This window comes from Pinus tabuliformis, chromosome 4_1 (genome assembly GCF_031772625.1).
Source record: "Pinus tabuliformis cultivar Carrire ecotype Pingquan chromosome 4_1, CPIR1, whole genome shotgun sequence".
In the NCBI taxonomy this organism is placed as follows: Eukaryota; Viridiplantae; Streptophyta; class Pinopsida; order Pinales; family Pinaceae; genus Pinus; species Pinus tabuliformis.
The window spans coordinates 316,324,678-316,340,481 of record NC_142303.1 but is presented as its reverse complement, the minus strand read 5'-3'; the positions used below and the strand labels follow the sequence as shown (position 1 = coordinate 316,340,481).

The following is a 15,804-nucleotide window of genomic DNA, read 5'->3' as shown; positions in this document are numbered from 1 at the left end:
ATAAATATGGAATTTTATTACCTATGATGATAGGCATAGTCACGTGTTGCGACTTGCGAATGTGTCATGCTTCTATGTTGACATATGATCTAAAGTTTTTTTGTTTAGAGAGAGCATATATCCTAATTATACATAACATATTAGTGATAGATCATATCTCTAGTTTGGTTTCAAGAATCATTTCCAAATTCGAATGATATTGCCACTAAAAGTGTTTCCTGGAACTAGGAACAAATGACAGTGTGTTGTGGCCTTAATGCGAGCTTGTTAAAGTATATATTTTATAGCTTTGATAACCTTTACTTTTCTGTATAGAAAGTATGGATATCTAGATTGAAGCAAGTAGCATTTGTTAAAAGCATACTTCAAAATAATTGATAGAAATGTTTCAAATATGAAATTTCTGCATTGGAATGAAAAAGTAGTGGGCCAGTAGCTTGTAGCATGTTTTTTGGACTCTACGAGCCATTTAGACCCTCATTGATTATGTATCCCACCACTGATATGCATTGCACTCAGTGCCATTTTGATATATTCACCCTCATATGGTATATACATGAGTTAAGTTTCAATATTTGTTCTGTAATGGTTTGGAATCATTAACATATAAATATTTGATTTATTTTTTCAATAAACCAAGTCATTGAAATCAGATTGGTCCAAGCCACTCTAAGTCCAATTCCAAGTTCGAGTTGACCCTTAACTAATTTCAAGGCCAAGTCCAAGTCTTAAAACATTGCTCATAACCCACTCAAATGACAAGTGAAATAATGCATAAAATAATGAGCGACAAGTGGTGGCTATGCCACTTGTCATCTTCTCCTTTGGAACATTCCTCAAAGATAGCCTCAAAACATGCAAAACTCTGATCTATGTTCAAGCCACCCTCCATCGTGTGCATTCACTAATTTTAGTCTTCCCAAATAATCAAAATGCTCAAGCAACAAAAGTGGGGCATTCCTCAAAAGTTTGGTCAAAATGCAGCAAGAGTTTTAACACGATAGATTTCTAACCACCATAACTCGTTTAATACATGTTCAAATTCCTATTTTGAACACAATTTGGAAATCCCACAACTATTATTTATCTACTAGCACTGATTTGGCAACAATCTAGGCACTATATCAAAAGATATCATCTGCTCATGAACTAGTACACCCCTCCAAAACTCCTTCAAAAGTGGATCTCAAGGATAAGTGTGCAAACAATAGTCCATTAATTTTTATAACAACTTCTCTGACATAGGGCAACCTCAACGTGTGTGCCAATAAGATGTGGGACACTCCTCTAATCATCTTAATCAATACCACATAAAGTGTATCTACAGAAATATGTGTAAAGTGGGCATCGGTTGTCAAAATCAACCCCTCAAGACAAGTATGCCCTCAATGAATGTGCATGAAACCTCAATCTATGTATTATGACCAAATCAAACTCCTCATCAAGTGTGCCAAGGCATAGATCCACATGTAAACAACCAAGCCTCCTAAATCCAAGGTTCCAAAAGAGTGGACGACCTAAGAGAGTGTGTATAAGGGTGGCACATCTCCAATGGATATGCTCAAGAAGAGGGAACCAGTGGAGCACTCTCCTAGGAGAATCCAACTCATCATAATTCAATCCATGTGCCAAGAACCTCCAAATAAGCAAGGGTGCCCAACACTATGTGTCAAACCATGCAATATCATGCCAAACGTAGCTATTAAGAGGGGTATAATCATGTAGAAAAAAGTGTACAATAGGGGCACTCTCCTAGAACAAGAAGTCCACCCCAAGATGTCATATCAATGTCAAACAAGCCTTCAAAAGCTCGAGTGTTCCTCCAATTGATCCAAGAATCCACATCATCAACATCACACCCTTTGGTAGAGGGCTAGATCATCAGAAAATTATGCAAGGGTGTAGCACTCTCCAAAATGAAGTGGGAAATGTTAAATATACTATCATCAAGACAAGCCTGCCCATGTGACCTAGGGCATCTCTCCAAAAGAGCCACGCCTCATCATACAATACTAGTGCAAGGTCTAGATCACCATAGAACGATGTGTAGAAGAGGAGCATTCCCTAGAAATGACGAGCAAACAAACCAAGAACAACATCATAATGCCAAGATAAATCATGTGAGATAAGGCATTCCATGTCCCAAGCAATACTCTCATCAAAAAAAATTCACTAAAATGTTGATCCATCAATGAAATGCATGCAACATGAGGAATGCAACAATGTATAGACCATGATAACCAATCCATAAATGAAGAGATGGGTCTCTGCCATTCAAATCAATAAAGTGATAGCAAAATACTCCAAGCCAAGCTCATGTGTGCAAGCAAAGCTGCTTGGGATTTTATTAGTGAGCAAAGCAATGCAAAGATGTGCAATTCTTATCTTAGATATTGACAAGAATATCATGTATGGTGGTAAAAAAATCTTTGTTGGTTTCCCATACTTAGGGCATTATTATGTACAATAATGGTCTTCACGAACTCAATCATGGAATCATACCTCTCATAAACATCTGCTAGGATGGGTTGGTCCATGTTTGCAAACCGCGACATAGAGATGATAGGGTCCATGATCTTATTGGTAAGATCTATCCTATCCCACCAACTGTCATCTAGCGTTGTATCCTTGACCTTTTTTGAAGAAGCTTCATCCGCATTTTTCCAAAAAGACCAAAACTTTGAAATAACCATGGACCCAAGGGCTGTCTTGACCTCACTTAACCTATTAATAATGATGAATGAGGAAGCAAACCATGTACATGCAATCTTCAACAATGATAAAAGTGTGTTCTCTTTATAGATTGTGAGGGCATTGCTATGGGTTTTTACAAAATTGCAGATATGGCATGCATCCTCAATAAGACTTTCGATCCATGTCACATCCAAAGCAATAGATTTAAGTTGCTAAATTCAAAGAATGAACAATGCTAGGTGTCCAAAATATTTGTGGATATTTAGCTTCCACAATCATGCTAGTGGACCTTGCAAACAAGTGCATTATCTATAATAATTTGCACACAAGAATCAATACCTACATCTTCAATAACTTTAATGAACAACTCACCCATATATTATGCATCCTTGTATTTTCCAAGAGTGTCCACCCATATATTGTGCATCTGGGGTTGTTTTTGACAACCGATGCCCACTTGGCTCAATGGTGAACCTTCACGCAGATTCCCTTAATAGTGAGCCTTGATAAGGGATGCTCTATCTTGATATATCCATCTAAATGCATCCTTCCTCCCCTGTGAAATCTCACCATCCATGTGAGGAAGGGATCTGCATCTTGTTACTTAGATGAGGGTCTATGGTTTTATCTCTATTACGTAGTTGGTTTCAAAGAGGTAGTTGTGGATAGAGAAATGGCTACTCACTGCTACAAGGTAATGCACTACAAATGTCCCCATTTGAAAAAGGGATGGACTTTGTATTGCACTACAATGACCTTTTTGAGTCTTTGACAAAATTACAACCTTATGAGATCGAGTGTGTCAAATTAGAAAAATCATGGGATAGGACCAAGATCTAAATACATCATCTTGAGCTTATGAAATAGAATAAAGATGATAAAGTCATTTTCAACTGGGGAGATCACTGAAAGATATTTATCATTTAGAGTATTGACAACTTTAGCCAACTCACATATCTAAAGGGACTAAATTTCCATGTATGCACCATCCTCCATTGAACAAAGTAACTTTGTCAGAAAATCAACTTCTGAATTTCAGGTTCTTAGGATATGAACAAAGTAACTTTCTCTTGGACTCTTAAATGGTGCTCAAAGTTCTTGCAACAGATCAATGTCTTAGCTTATGTGAAGTAAAATTCTTAAGAAAAGCAAATATATAATCAAGGCCAAGTCTCCAATGATACTTACTTCCTTAATATTATTTAGACTCAAGCATTTTATTCCTCTAAGTAAATCAGTAGTTTCCACTGTGTTATTGGAAAATATCAATGTGCCAACCTAGTATGTAATTTCCCACTCAAGTAAGAACCATTCTAGTGGCACAATAAGGGTGTGCACTACCTCGGAACGGTCCAAAAAACAAGCAAGGAAAAAATTCATCAAAAGGAGAGAAACTGTAATTCGTTGGAAGAGACTCTTAACTGAGTGTGAGCTAAAAGTCGATTAGGCAGTTGGATTTCATGGTTCAAGTTGGCAGCTGACTCGGCATGTATAAAATCCTTAATTTGATTGTTTCAATTGCCACAGAAAGTGCTTTAGCTGCTGTCCAGGATAGGTCCTTACCTCCTTTAAAATCACGCTGTTTTGCTTAATCCAGACGTACCACAAGACCAAAGCTTACCTAAAACTGTTTTCTTCTTCAGACGTCCAAGCTATGGCTTTCATGAATTTGATAGAACTTTCAGGTTGAAAAGTCCTGCCTTGATGACCGATTCTGCCAGCAACTCTTCCAAAACAATGAAGCAAATCTGAAATGTATAACCAGATGAGGAATTCACTTTTACTCCTGCATGCAATTCATACATTCTAACAGCCCTTGGATGTATATTTTCATCAGGTTATCTGATGTTAAAATCCTCGCTTTCAGGTGTCAGGAGTAGTCAAGATAAGAGGCTGACATTTTGTCATAGGCCATCTTATTCTCATGAACATTTTATTTTGCACACAAATTAGACAAAATATTTATCTGGGCTGAAAAATATTGAATAAAGGCGGTAAAATACCAAATCTAAGGCAAATGTCAACCAATCTGGAAAAAATTGCATGAATTTAAAAGTTTACATGGCACCATGATTTTTTATGTTCTGCAGTCTTAAATTATATTCTTTCCTGTCTCAAAAGCTAAAAACTTGTAACAATAGATATGATTGTCACACATCGTGGCGATGAGTGCGTCTGCCAAACTGAATTCATGCACATGAGACAAGATTTCTGTGGCTGGCACTGAATGTCTATCTTAGATCATTTACCACAGGCATCTAACAAGTTAGCGTCATTTACAGGCTTAACCTACATTCTCCAACAACCAATTTAAACCCAAATACAAAGGGAGATTCAGATGTATGACACAAGTCTTCATTCTAACATTTGAATTGGCATGGAAAATGCCAAAATCTAGGGGCTAAGTAAAAGCCTTCGGGGCCCTATTTTGACACAGCACAACATGTCAAATCTCTTGCAGTGTGTCAGAACTTAGCAGGAAACAAGCATGACACAAAAGCCATTTCGATTTAGACCACCTATGAATTAGATTTTAATCATAGTCATATTCATTCAAAAATTATAAATGATCAAATAATTAATATCAGTAAAGTTATTGCAAAAAAATCAAATATAATTTATATTAAAAGAATTTACTGTTTTTTTGCTTCAACCTGAATCTAAATATTAAATTTGATTAAAACAAGTAATCCAGAATCTACTATTTTTTTTAGATTGAAATGTTCATTTAATAAAAAAAATCTATAAAGCACATATTATTCCTGGAAATCTTTTTATTCAATATAAATAATCTAATTATTCTCAACACTGAAGCCCGCTGGGGTGAGGAACCCCTATCATCTACTTGGGATGAATTAACCAGAGACATGGACCTGCATGAGCTCTGTCATCTGATCATGGAAGATGGCCAAGGCCAAAACAGTAACTTGACGAATGAGTGTGGATCCCAAAATCCCAGGGAAGCCACAATGGATGACCAAACCGGCTCTACCATTTTTGCCTCTCTTTAAGAGCACTATGGGCACCAATGATATGATTCGACTTCTGTTAGATGTTCAACTTTTAATTATGTTAAATAACAGGAGATTAACATACCTAATCTCTCTTTTTGGAAAGCTGGCCAGTCCAAGCAGCTTTAGAAGTCTGAAGTACTGTTATAGTTAACTCAGTTATGCCTGGACAAAGTCACAGGACATCGTGCCCTGGAAAACTCCTCGTAATTTTGTGTGTATGGCCTGCTCAGGAAGACTTTTTTCCTATCCGGACCATATATAGGACCCCAGAAGCAGATGGGCCCAATAGTTATCTGTGGTGCTTAATATGTTACACTTCCTGTATCATTCTGAAAGTATGCCTAATATCATAATATGTAATACCTCGTTGTATCATTCTAGAATTTGGTTTCTATGTGTATATATACAGGTATTGTCTTCTGGTAGATGTTCAGCTTTTGATCATGTTAGATAACAGGAGGTTAACAACTCTAATATCTCTTTCTGGCAAGCTGACCGGTCTAAGCGGCTCATAAGTACTGTTATGATGAACTTAGTTATATGCCTGGACAAAGTCACGGGACATCATTCCCCGGAAAAGTTCTTTATACTTTCATGAATTTTGCCTAATAAGACACTCTTTTTCTATCCAGAACACATGCTACCACAGAACCATATTAAAGGAGACGATAGTTATCTGTGATGCTTAATGTATAACACCTCCTGTGTCATTCTAAAAATTGGTTTCTAGTTTATATTTTTTTTTCTAAGGAAAAAAATCAGCCTCCCTCTCAGTCCGAGAGCTAGACTGGGGTTACTGGCACCAGGCCAGCCCACAGGTATACTCACTAAGAGTTCACAAGGCTCAAAATCAATACAATAGTATACTCACTAAGAGTTCACAAGGCTCAAAATCAATACAGCAATATGCATAGGCAAGAATCCGCCATTACAAACACAAGCATTAGAGCTCGTCATGTCACTAGAGGAGATTTTAACCTGGGTAGGAAAGATAACAACCATTTCTCCCAACCACCCAAGATAACCCAATTGACAATTGATAGTTTCTAGTTTATATGTATGTTTATAATTTAGGATATTTTTCCTTTTTCAATTCCAGCCTTGCTAACAAAGGTCTAATGAAATTACAAATAAAAATTGCATTAACCAGATATCACTGTAGCTTACAATGCAACTACTACCCAAAACAAACCAACCGATGGACATTTTCGTGAAAATCTTAAAAATGCATCGCTAGCAAAATTAAAAACTAATTTTAGTGGCAAAGCTTAGATTTACAGAAAACGGTAAGCAGATGTCCAATAATAAATTGCTTTAACTGTGAATTCTTTACCCTAAACGATAGATCCCGGCAGCAACTTCATTAAAATTGATCTTCGAGTATCCATAAGGTGTTTTATTAGTGAGATTTAATTTAACATGAAAAATTTAAACAATTAACAGCGCAGCTTTCTCGCAAAAATTGATTCAACATGACAGCTTTAAAATTTTAACATACAAGCTGTTTCGAAAATTAATTTAAATGACAAACAGAAAGATTCAACATAGCAGTTCCTTTCCGAGAGAATCTGCCCTGGTTCGACTAAGTTCAACATACCGATAAAGGAAAACCCCGAGCAACTCCGCTCCTAACGACATAGAGCGTACACCGGCCCGTTCCTGCAAACATTTATCCGTTAAAATATAACCGATTCCGAGCCGCGCATATCTCCCACTCTCAAAACACCAATCAATTCCCCATGTTGCAGGTCAAATCTAAGGATTTAATCGTACATATCACGGCTACATGGGCAATTTCGCAGCAGTTGCAGAATTTTAGATCAAATTAAACTGACGGGCTAAGAAAATCGATCCCGGGCCAGTATCAATGAATTTCTTACCTTGAAAACGATAAGCTTCAAAGGATCCGGTGCGCTACAACCTGATCAAACGAATTCTGCCCATATTTCTTCTTGTTTCTAAAATAATTACCGAAAAGACCTTTTTGTTGGTATTACTCCACCGCTGTCTTATTCCTACCAGTCGTAGTCAGAGTACTCTTATTTTATTTTATTTTAGATTACAAAATGGAGTAATTTGAAAATAACTTTGAAAGATAAATTTCTAACGATCATAAGGCATGGGATCTTCTTATTCTATACATAAACTGAAGAATTCTTAAATTTCGGGAGAAAAAAAAAAAACAACTAAGATAGGGAGACAAGTGTAACTTGGGGGTAAAGTGGGGAATCCACGGATCACTGCCTCTCACTGAACTGTACGTTGCAACGAGGAGATCCAAGCACGATGATGTTCGTAATTTTTTTCTATTTCTATATGTGTTTAAAGTCACTCTTGGTTCATTGTTCTTTTCATAGAGTTAGGCTTCTCAAGTCTCTTTCTCCAACAATGTTCCGATTTCGTGTGTTTAATTTATCATGTGTACACATAAAATACAATGTAAACATATTTTATCATTATATACATTAATTTCTTATATATTTTTCATAGTTTTTTATTGCCATTATGGAATTCAAAAAGTTGTATGTTCTAATACATGTGTTTATAGCGAAGAAAAGATAAATAGTAAATTAATTGATAATATATCATTAAATTATTTTTAATTTTAAAATAAATATTTTTTTAAATAAAATGTATTTATATGTAGTATAAAATTTATTATCATTAATATGGCATCTCATATAAAGTTATTTTATTGTCTAAAATATATAATAAAAGGACACAGATATGGAAGACACAAATGAGTATTAAACACATGACACATTAACCCCATAAACAAGACATGTAGGACACTTTATGTTTGTGTGAGAGGGAAATTACAAATAGAAAAATGAAATGCAAGCACGAAGATCTGATTTTTTTTGAAATAAAACATTCACAAAATACTTGAAATCCCTTCAAATCTCGATTTTACCCTTCGTCTACACAATGAGAGACCATAAGAGCTCCTTCCATCTAACTGAAAGTGAAAAAATAGCAATCAAAAAAGTTTTTAAAGTCAAGTATATATAAGGCTAAGGCATGTATTTAGCACATGTTTGGCATGTGTCCTAGCATGTTTGGGTCCAACAAATGAGATATGGACATGGAGGTCCTAGGGGTCGTGTCTTGTTACTTAGCATGTAGTTAGTCATTCTCTTTTACATTACATGCTCTCTATCGCAAAGGTCCAAGTGCAAAACTCTTACACAAAAATATAAACTTTGTTGCATTCTATTTTTGTTCTATACATCTTGTCTATTATTTGCTTTGTGTCTTAATGCTTATGTGTACACGATTTAATCAATGGAATATGTTTAGGTTGTGCATCGATTTGCATATTGGAATTGGATCAAAAATAAGTGTGTTAAGAAATAAACTTTGGTTGGTTGTGGAAAATCTCTACTAATTTATTATTAGGTCATGCATCAATTGATTGAAAACTTCAACATAGCTTAAGGAAATCTTGGGAGTGGATTTGGGTCCATACAATGTACACATTACGTGTGACATTTTAATATCGTAAGTTTAACACTACCGCTTTAGTACCTCAAGGTGTTTATTAAAGCCTATGAGAATGAAGCCTAGCCAACGAGGCATAATCTTAAGGAGAATGTGGGTTGATAGATAACCTTGCCTTAGTAATGTGTATATGTGAGTCATCACCTTTTGGTGTCATAAATTCAATCATTACCTTCAATATATGTTGCATGTATTATTTTGCATCTACATCAAAATAAAAATTTGAGAAATGGTTTAGTTTTAAGAAGGTACAAATTAAGATGGCCCATCTAGACCTACTTATTGACCATCGAGGTGAGGCACCATGCATTGTGACCAAGGAGCCCCCCTGCTAACACCAATGATCCATTTGCTTAATCACAAGTCTCTAATTGGTCATGACATCATGCAAGAAGTGTTTTCCAAGAGTCAAGAAAGGCACCGTAGTTGGCTTCCCACTCCTTACCCTTGTACTAAGATGTTCCCTATCCTAGCTCTTCCCATTTTTTAGGTTAAGAAACCTATCTCGAGCTCGAGTAGGGTAATGATTAATGAAATATCATTATTATTAATCTAGATCTCATTGTTGATGGATGGAGGTTGCCACCAAAGATTGAGATGGCCCTTCAACACATGATCTCATCTACAACATGACATTGTACTCTATTTATTCAAGAACTAAGCCTACTCCTTGATGTTTTACAAAACAAATGTTACTTGGTTCTTTGTTATTTATTTTTTAAGCATTCGATATTTTCATATTTTTATTTTTATTTTAAACTATAATACTTTTCATAATCTAAATGTTTTATAAATTTGTCATTTTCTAAACATTAAAAATAACAAGAAGAGAGCTATTAATTTTAATCTCAAATTAAATAGAATCATTGTGGACGATAAAATTGTTAAAACCATATATTAACATTATATATTATCATTGTATGAGGAGTATTTTACAGTGCTAAATCTATTTTTGCATTAAAATAACAATACCAATAACTCAAAATTACAAATTTTAGTGAAATTATACTAATGACCAATAATAAACAAATCGAAATTATATTTAGCCTATTTTTCTATACTTTAGTTCCAGTTAAATATACGAAAATTCTCCCGATCGGGGTGTCAGAGGGTGTCAGAGGCGACAGGCCTTGAGTTGACATGGTTAGGACCAGGGCGTTTATTACAGCTGCCCCCCACATGGTTAAGGCAGGGGGTGCGGTGTCCTTAGCCATGAATGCATGGGATGTGCGCTGGCAAGGTGGTAGAGGGAGGAATAAGGAAGGGTGGCGGAGACGGGAATGGTATTCGATGTGTCGGGCAAGTGAATTTTGCAGTGGAGAAGGAAGGAAGTTCAGAGCAGAAGGGAGGAGGAGGAACTTCGTTTGCGGGCCAGTGACGACTTTCTGGTATGTAGTCTACTCTCGCTTTTGTTTAATTTCTATGCTCTGGTCGGGTTCCTGCGGCAATTACATGCGCTAGTGGGGATTCCGCTGGGGGGAAGGGAGAGATAAGGGGTTGTTCCAATGGGTATGAGCACAGTCAGGTAGAAACTAAGGGAGGAAAGGGAGGGTCATGGCCCGGCTCTACGTGTCATTCATTTTGCTTTTAAGCCAAAGTTTTTGCAACGACATGGATAATACAGGGTCAAGCCAAGATACAGGCCCCTACTTGTTTGCTCAGACCGGGGGTATTGGGGATAGCGGGCACGTCATGCAGGGGGGATCGAGTGAGAGATGAGCAAGAGCTGCAGGCAAGGGGACGGGACACTAGCAACACTAGCAATTTGCTGAGAAATTCCTGGCATTTGCATATGCATGGTAGAAAGAGCGTAGCTAGGGACCCCGAGTGGCATAAGTGGCAAAGGGGAAAGCACAACCATGGTAGGGATCTGCTAGCTGAGGGAGGGGCATGCGGGTATGACAACAATTGCAAAGTTCGGTTCCAGACAAGCCTAAAATCCTGGCTCCAACTACAAGGGGGTGACCAGCAACTGCACCATGGTAAGGGTGAGAGGCACGGTGAAGAGACTAGGGACCCGAGCTTGGAACCCAATTCCCCTGGCCACTTATGGCCATAGGGATACCTTAACCCGCTGCAGGCTAGGCAAGGCAGAGAAGCAAGGCATGACCAGTTGCGATGGGATGATGTGAACAGAATGAGGAATCTAATGGTGTTTGAATGTCTACAGGGCATCAAGGAACAGGGCATGGCTCCAGCAAAACGAGGACATGGTTGTGGAAGTAAGGGCCCAGCCCCCCGGGCAGCCAAGAGATCCAGCTCGATGGAAGGCCGCAAGGGCCATAAGCCTGCTGAGCACCTCATAGCAGAGGCAGTCGCGGCATACAGGGATGAAACAGATGAAGGTATCCGAAAGCTGATTGATGGCTGGGAAGTTGAGATAAAACAGGAAACGGAACCGGACAACGAGATAGAAGTCTGGAGGACGATGGTTCCTGACCCAGGGAATACACGAGGTAGAATTACGCAGTTCAAACACACCCTGTACTTATACTTCTTGATGAAAAGTCTGCTTGGTAAAGCAATGGAACAAATTTCCATGGGGATGGCAGTCACAATACAGGGCCTGCCCAATTACAAAAAAGACATGGAGAAAATCCTATTTCAGTTGCACAAACAGGATATCAGGATGGATCGTATCGACCGTCACATCCCTTGCATTGTGGAGCTGTATGGAATACCAGAGGCAACTGCTGAAGATCCCGCCCCTGTTGCCTCATACTCTGAGGAGCAGAATGTCAAGGAGGATTAGTTCCTCTATGAATAGTTTTTGTTTATGCGGATTTCATGTTGTTTATGTCAAATGTTATGTAGTATTTGGACATGAGACTGAGACTTACCTAGCCTTGTTAAAAAGACTGAAACAATTTTGTTTTTGGATGCCGTATAATGCTAACTGATGGCCAACAGACTCGGTTTCCCCTCGGAGCGAGTTGAGGCCACCTGGTAAAACTGTGTGGTGTAAATTTGCCTTATATATATAATAGAAAATGGATGGTCCTACCAAGCATTACAAAAAAATATATATACGAAAATTATTATTATTATATATATAGCTTTTCCTACCGCAGTCTACCACTGGGGAAGTCAGACTAGCAGTGGAAGTATAGTTTCTTAGGACCAAAACTTATAGCATACTCCTTACTATTACGAGATATATATCCATCGTAGTTATCCATGGAGGCCGAGTGATACCAAAAAGAAAAAATAACAACAAGCTTTTGAGAAGAATCTTTGACCATATAGTAACAGATGCTAAATGAGAGCAGCCAACTCGCAAAAAAAGCCATGAAGCATCAACCTAAAGCAGAGACATCAATTGAGAGAACTTCCGCAAAGATAATTAGCAGTAATGCTTCTTTGCATGTGGTAGAAAAACAAGGATGACAACTAAAATGAAAACCATTAAGCCATCATTGAAATGTAGATTGGTTTAGCACTTTAAGGTGATTAAATGAGCCATAATACATGTTGAGACTAAGAGCAAGAGCCTTGTCATACCTCGTGCACATGAATGGCTTGAGGGGGCTCGAAGGCTTTTGGCAGAGCTAACACCCTAATCAAGAAATATATAACCTTATATTTAATCATATCCTTAGTTAACTTTAAAAGATAATTAAATACTTTTTATTAACATATAATGTTTAAAAACATAAAATTTATTTCCATAAATTTTTATAATACAAAATTACAAAAGAGAAAACAATCTATTTAATTAAATAGAAAAGAATAAAAACAAACAAAAACCTCTTTAATGATAAATTTTCCGTTATTAAAATAAATAGATAATAAAATATATTTTTCTAAGAAATATCATAATTAATCATTTAAATATAAATATTTTTTGAAATAGATATTTATATGATAATGAATGATATAACAGGTTTTTCTATGTTTAGGAAATGTGATAATTTAAAAAATATTTTAATAAAATCTTATTTCAAAATAAACACACTTAATTAATTATGTACTAAAATTTCATTATAACTTAATAATGAATAAATAATTGTGAAAAGATTAAAGTAAGTATGAAGTAGACAGTAAATGGATGTACTGTTAAAACAATTCAGGTCTAATAATCACTAATTAAAACTTTAACGGTAATTTCATCCGCCCAATTTTCAATTAAAAATTAAAATCGTAATTATAAAAATTAATACATAAAAAAGATATAAAACCGACTTAAATGTCAATTCTTCTTATCAAAAAAATAATATATATATATATATATATATATATGGAAATTGATAAAACAGTGCCTTTATTTTCGCTGAAAATTAAAATGGTAATTATGAAAATTAATACATAAAAAAATATAAAACCTACATAAATGTCAATTCTTCTTATAAAATATATATATATATATATATGGAAATTTATTTTAGCTTAGTACTTTTCGAGCGAAAAAAACATTCTTTGAATTCTTTAACTAAGAAAAGTCGCTTTACATGTACAACTAAATTACTTATAACTAAGAATACATCGAGTAGATAAAAATACAATCTGTCCTATAAACTATTTTTAAAAATACAATCTGTCCCATAAACTATTTTTAACTTTGTTGACGTTAAAATAAATTTTTTTTTCTTCCCATTTAAAAAAAATAATAAAATAAAAAAGTAGCGGGGAAAATTACGGGGCAGGAAGTGCAATGGGAGCTTTGGATTAGGAATACGGAATACCAAGTATGAATCGCGTGGTAGTTATTCCAAAGGTCGGTTGGGTGTGAAGGTGAATATGTTATGAGATACTGGTAGGTAGTGGATTTGTAGGTGGGAGGCCGGACGATTAAAAGGGATAATAATGAAGAGTGGAGAAGTCAACTTAGAGAAGTCTGCCAAAGTTAAACCCGTGATTACGTGGCATATTCTGACGTGGTATATTGACACGCGCTTAATCTCATGTGCAAATTGATTTATATGGATTGAATAGTATTAATAGGAAACGTTACCATTGACAATTTTGATCGTATAATTACACGTTTTAGGAATTTTATTTTTTAAATAGCCATTAATGGATATGAACTGGCAAAATGGTAATAATGTTTTGACAATCAGAATAAAGACGCACTATATATTAATGAATTTAAATGGAAAATAAGAAAAATAACTGTAAAATGCAGTCTATATATTAATGAATTTAAATGGAAAATAAGAAAAATTTAAATGGAAAATAAGAAAAATAACTGTAAAATGCAGTAATATAATTTAAATAGAAAATAAGGAAAATAAGTGTAATATGCAGTAATATAATTTAAATAGAAAATAAGAAAAATAAGTGTAATATGCAGTACAGTGGCTGTGTCTTTCTGGAAGAAGTTAAGAAGTAATGGATAATGAAATTAAAGTAGAAATAATATAAAATTAAAATAGTATATAATTAAATGTTTTTAATAATATATATATATATATAATTGATGAATTCTATATAATTTATGGTTAGAAATTTATTTATAATTAAAAAGATATATAATGACATAAAAATACTCAAATAAATTTTAATAATTATGATAATGATGATGGTTAACATTGGCTAAGACCAAACATTGGTTTATCGGACCTAAAGAAACAAATTATTTATTTTGATTTAAGATTTTATTCTTATGCTCAAAAAGCTTGGACAGAAGCCTCCGAGCTCGCTATAATTTTGACATTGTAAAAGGCTAGGAAGGTTAGTATTGTAACAAAGATTGTGAAACTGAGATCTAATGTGGTTGTACGCGGGGCACTCTAAGAGGAAGTGGTTTTCATCCTCGATGTTCCTATTCTCACATATATGGCAGATCCTTTCCATCCATGGCGTTTTAGGAACTGCCCAACGACCTGTTTCACTATGTAGCTCATGAGAATTCGTTCTAATCTTTGCTATATTAATTTTCTTCTTTGAGCTAATTAAAATAGAGAGATACTTTTGATCTTCTAGAGTGGGGTTGATGACCTTCTTATAATAAATTATAAATTAATATCTAATTTTATTATTAGATATTAATTTATTAGATATTTTTTCTTAATTGATTATAATCATTAACCAATTAAGAAAAAATATCTAATAATAAAATATTTTTTAATTTTAAAATTATTGTTTTACCAAAATTATAAACAATATATATAGTTTTCCTCACTTATAATAATATATAATAAAAAAAAGAAGATTGGTATTTTTTTAGAAAGAATTCTTCGGCGAAAATCACAAGGAATATCATTTGTCGACGCGTTTCGAACCAACCAGTGTGGTTCATCGTGTCCTGACGATGAACCACACTGGTTGGTTCGAAACGCGTCGACAAATGATATTCCTTGTGATTTTCGCCGAAGAATTCTTTCTAAATTGATATGGATCACAGAAGCCTGAACTCTAAGATTGGTATTGTTTTCCTCGAAGGCTATTTAGAGGAAGCAAGATGTGATGGCACGATCTTAGCTGGGATAGTCGTCATCCTTCTTCTCTATGCTGACGATATTGCTCTTTTGGCAAGGTGTCCATCTGATCTTGATAAGCAACTCAGCCTTCTTAAGGATTTCTGCTCTACCATGGGTATGACTGTTAACACTGACAAAACAAAAGTTATGATTATCAAATCCAAGAAGGACACTTA

At 35.3% G+C, this 15,804-nt stretch overlaps 1 protein-coding gene across 3 annotated transcripts in view; it reads right to left on the bottom strand.

Annotated features, from left to right (window-relative positions):
- Nucleotides 1-7,737, bottom strand: part of LOC149175562 (calcineurin B-like protein 3) — a 201,958-nt gene extending 194,221 nt beyond the window's left edge. The window contains exons 1-2 of one of the 3 annotated variants that reach the window (XM_089419710.1): nucleotides 7,589-7,737; nucleotides 7,306-7,367 (exon numbers count right to left, since the gene is read on the bottom strand). The gene's annotated coding sequence lies outside the window, so the exon portion shown is untranslated. The other 2 variants (XM_089419712.1, XM_089419711.1) reach the window with 2 other exon arrangements.
- Between the last annotated feature and the right edge of the window lie 8,067 nt (nucleotides 7,738-15,804).